Source organism: Camelus dromedarius, unplaced genomic scaffold (genome assembly GCF_036321535.1).
Source record: "Camelus dromedarius isolate mCamDro1 unplaced genomic scaffold, mCamDro1.pat HAP1_SCAFFOLD_117, whole genome shotgun sequence".
In the NCBI taxonomy this organism is placed as follows: domain Eukaryota; kingdom Metazoa; phylum Chordata; class Mammalia; order Artiodactyla; family Camelidae; genus Camelus; species Camelus dromedarius.
Genome location: NW_026989731.1, coordinates 5,341,668 through 5,346,318, shown reverse-complemented (window position 1 = coordinate 5,346,318; position 4,651 = coordinate 5,341,668). Strand labels below are relative to the sequence as shown.

Sequence of the window (4,651 nt, the reverse complement as noted above, 5' to 3'; positions counted from 1 at the left end):
TGACTCATGTTGTAATAATCGGCAAAAGAATGGTGAGTTACATGGAGTAGCTGGTGGGAGACTTTAGAGTTAAACGTTAACTCTGGGAGAGGGAGGCTACGTAGTCATATCACTTACTAACTGGCTACTCTAGGTCACTGTGCAAGCTTTTTTATAAGAATGAAGGGACCTGCAAAATTAGTGAAGAAATGCATGCTGCCTTAAAGCAGATCTTGAATAGAATATTTATCCACCAAGGCAAATGAAGAAAAATATTTTTCTCGTTATGACATACTGCCTTCATTCTAAAACGTCATCCATGTTATTTTCCTGAAATTAGAAGAAAATTCAGCCTTCAAAACCGTGTCCAGGCGGGAAGAGAGGGCTGACGCTCATGACTTCTAGTGCATAGAAACCAGCCATGCCAGCCACGCCAGGCAACCAAGAGACTGGGGGCGGCCCGCAGTCTCTGGAGGGGCGTGAGCTCCACCGCTCACAGGGGACAGAGCCCTGCTGGCTGGTGGCATGTAAAGAAATCAGCATCTTGTCACCCAGCTGTGAACCTGTTCCCCACAGTGAGTGTGTGGTGTGGTGTCCAGGAAACCCGACAACTACCCATGGGGACAAGCAGCCCACTGGGCAGCTCCTGCTGCAGAAATGGAGCTGCCACACTTCACAGTGAGCACCTTACCTCTCAGGGGAGGGTGCAGCCTGTACGGTCCTCCTGGGGTGGGCTCCTGCCTCATGTATTCCTCTGCCTGCCTCCATCTGCAGATTGCATCCAATCTTAAAGATAAAGAATGGCTTCAATACAAATTACACCACCAATTCCTCTACAGGCACAAAACAACCAGTCCTTAAAAATCTCAAAACACCCGTAAAAATGTGTCAAAATTCTGTACCTCTGTTTCAGGTGGGCAACTTCCCTTCTCAGCTCTGAGGATTTTTCCCTTCTCAGGTCAGAGTTTTCCCTTCTCAGGTCAGAGTTTTCCCTTCTCAATTCAGAGATTTCCCTCTCCAGCTCCTGAGCCCTGAGCTGTGGGAGAAAAACAAATCCACGTTCAGTTGTGGCCGACTGTGCACAAAGGGAAGGAAGGAAACAAATTCTTACCGAGCTGTCTTGGGCCTTCTTCTCGGCAAGAGTGACCTGAAAAAGTCAACACATCAAGAAACACCCCATGGCTAGGGGTTCTCAGGGCCACAATAACTGTCTGCATCAGGTGCTGAGGACTCGGTGTGTCAGGAGGAAGGCAGGTTACCTGGTGTCTCCAAATGATCTCTGCTTCCCGCATTTGCCCGTGACATTCTTCAAGTCTTATCCTATGAGTTACAAATTGTTCCATCAGAGAAGACACAATGCTGGGTATGCTGTTAAATAATCTGCCCCAGTCCATGTTATCTGCACCGCACACTCACACACATCATCTCACCGCTCAAGACACACTGCACACGGCTGCAGAAGCACAGCAGGTGCAAAGCTGTCGCTGCAGCCACCCCTTCCGTCACTGTTACTGAACGCCTGCCCGGTTCTGCGCTGACACAATTCCCCCTCCCGTTCTCAGCATTTCCCTCACGTGTCCTGTGCTGAGCATCTTTCATCACAAAGCTTGATTCTTCCTTTCCTTACATCCTGACCCTACTTCTTACCCCTGGGTCTCCCCAGCAGCACGGGAATGTTTATTGGTCCGACTGACGCTACACTAAACTGCTATCCTCAGGGTGAGAACGGCTTATAGCACCTTCAGAAACATCTCTGTGAACCATCTCTCCTCTCATTCTGGCCAGCAGTGAGACCAGGAAATTCTTAGTGACTTAATACTTTTTAAAGTTAAATGTTTAACTTAACATATGTAAAACTTAACACTTTTCTTCCTGTGTGAAGCCATGTATACAAATGTCTTTTGTTTGGGTCGGTTTATGATATTGTGTCTAAACATTTTAGAAAAGTTTTCAAAAAATCCAACAGGTGTTTTCAGAGCCGCAGGTGCAGAGGAGCTGAACTCACTTGTAACATCTTGTCTCCTCTTAAGCCAATTTTGCCTCCTCCTTTGCTGCCAACAGCTGCTGCTTTCCCACCAGCTCACATCCGTTCATGTCCACCTTCCTGAGAGGGGAAAGAAACTCTGAAATTCTGCCAGTTTCCCTCCCAGAAACTGGAAGGGAAGAATTCCATGTTCCTTTTGCCCTTCCCCATAAATGCTCAGGCTGATAAATACACAGGAAAGAATTAAAGTACCCCCACTAATAAATATGAAAAAACTACACTCAGGCCTCTGGCAAGTGTTTGGTATCTGGGCTTCCCTTCAGCATCCCCACCCCTAATCATTTATGCATAAAGTAAACACACAGGAAAAGCCCACGTGAGGTGTGCTCTGCGCCCCCCCCACCAGGCTCAGCCTCCTGTGCCTGGGACAGCGCGAGCTCACTGTGTTTCAACGTGGGAATCAGGGTCTGACCAAGTCATCACAACCAAACACATTAGGGTAAAGCAAGCGTTCATGACTTGTTTGATTTCTCCCACAGAGAGCCCAGATTTCAGTCAACACCTGGAGCAAAACCTGATCCTTTAGGAAATATAAGGAAATGTTTGTTTTTGAGAGCGGGTTAATGGGTGTGATGTCCATGACCTCTCCCTGAGAATGACAGGAAACTCTGGACAAATTATGAAATCCATGATCAAATGTACCAAATTGCTAACAAGCCAGAAAGGGACATGAGGCCAAGATGGAGAAGAAGAAAGCCCAGGACTGGGCCCACCTTCCCCGGGGGTCACCTGGTAACTGCAGAGGAAACCACTGAGATGCAGAGCAGCCCGGCAGCCGGTGCCCCCTACGCACAGGCACCGCAGTCAGGCAGCTGGAGCTCACGGTCCGTCAGCAAAGGTGATCCCTAGAGAGACCCACAGGACTTAGCTGGGATCCACGAGAGCTACATGCCAGAAACAAAGGTGGACAGGAGACACACGGGCCTCCCGAAAGCTGGCTGCACTGACTGATCTCAGCTGCTAACCGGGTTAACAGGATGTAGCGCTGCTGGTGCCCTGACCACCTGCCAGCTGTAATGCCCACCTTCTCTGCAGCAAGTTAACCTCACACGAGGCCTCAAATTTTCTCTATTTTCTACCCAATGTCTAGAGTTTATTAAAAATTATAGACACATGGCAGGTCATGACACTTTGATGTTGTTGAAACCTAAGGACAATAAAAATGGACCTAGGGGGATCCAGATAATGAAGTGACTAAATCTGGTCCAAGAACCCACTAAAATCTCAAACTAAATACAAACAAGACTCTGGTAACCAGTTAGAAAGAACAGAAGCAGCAGATTACAGAAATCAAGGTCGAAAAATAAATGCACATCTGTACTGATTGAATATGGTAAAGTAAATATGGTGGTAAGTATTCTGAAATGTATTACAATATCCACATAACTCCACACATTCATTCACACATTGTCATAATTAACACGGGAATGTCTTACCCTTCAGTGTCCATAGTTCTCTGTCCACTGATTTCATCAAGGACGCGTACTTTCTTCACCTGCCTTTGGAAACTGTCTTCCTCACGTTCTTTCAGAGATCCCGATGCAGCATGGTGGTCTTGCATTTTCTTTTTACCCTCTATAAACATAAAACAACTGGCTTTGTGTGTGCACATGTGCACTCAAGAGCTTTGCTGTGCTGGGGAGTGGAGAAAGGAGAGAATTCTGAAGGCTGGAATCCCTTTTTACCTTCCCAGTGCAAATTCATTGCTATTACAGGCATGTTTCATTTTATTGTCCTCCCTGGTAATGCATATTTTTAAACAATTGAAGATTTGTAACAACCCTGAGTACAGCAATTCCATTGGTGACATTTTTTTCTGGCAGCATTTGCTCATTTCTTATCTCTGTGTCACATTTTTGTAGTTTCTGAAATATTTGGTTCTTTATCACTTTAATTAAAACAGGCATGACATTCCTTTAAGGCAAAGCCTAATCCAGTGGAAGTCCCTAGTTCTCAACAATTCTATAAACCCTGAGAGAGGTGAAGAGGCTTCAGAAGAAAAGTGTGAAGCCAGCAGGGGTTGGCCCATGAGGTTTAAGGCAAGATTCCATCTCCACTGCATACCTGTGCAAGGTAAGGCGGGAAGAGCTGACCCAGAGGCTGCTGCAAGTACTCCAGGAGATGAAGCTAAGGCAGCTAATGAAGTTGGCTGCACTAAACAACAGGTTTCAATGCAGAGAACTGCAAGGGGAGGCCACCCAGCACCATCACAGCTGGAGAGAAGTCAGCGCCTGGCATCAAGGCTTCAATGGACAGGCTGATTTTCCCATTAGCAGCTAACGAAGCCAATATTCATTTAACATTATGAAAATCCTATGTCCCATGAGAATAAAGTGAAATCTACTCTGTGCTCTATAAATAGAACAAAGCCTGAATGACAGCACATCTATTTACAACATGAATATTTTAGCCCATTGTTGAGACCTACTGCTCAGAAAACAAAACAAAACACACAAAAAAAATTTCTTTCAAAATATTACTGCTCATGGACAATGCACAAGTCATCCAGGAGCTCTGACGGAGATGCATGAGATGAATGCTGTTTCCATGCTTAACACGACATCTATTCTGCAGCCCATGAATCAGGAGTAATTATGACTTTCAAGTCTTATTATTTAAGAAATACAT

The 4,651-nt window shown here is 45.8% G+C and overlaps 2 long non-coding RNA genes across 3 annotated transcripts; both read right to left on the bottom strand.

Moving 5' to 3' along the window:
• Window positions 1–670: 670 nt before the first annotated feature.
• Window positions 671–1,378, bottom strand: LOC135320484 (uncharacterized). Of its 2 annotated transcripts, XR_010379626.1 has the most exons (4): window positions 1,239–1,378; window positions 1,091–1,126; window positions 882–1,015; window positions 671–765 (listed from the first exon to the last, which is right to left on the bottom strand). It is a non-coding gene; the product is annotated as an uncharacterized LOC135320484 (long non-coding RNA). The 2 variants fall into 2 exon arrangements; XR_010379625.1 differs by having other exon boundaries at window positions 1,091–1,378.
• A 629-nt stretch (window positions 1,379–2,007) lies between these two features.
• On the bottom strand, window positions 2,008–4,133 carry LOC135320500 (uncharacterized). Its single transcript, XR_010379665.1, has 3 exons — window positions 4,088–4,133; window positions 3,460–3,598; window positions 2,008–2,083 (listed from the first exon to the last, which is right to left on the bottom strand). It is a non-coding gene; the product is annotated as an uncharacterized LOC135320500 (long non-coding RNA).
• Window positions 4,134–4,651: the final 518 nt, after the last annotated feature.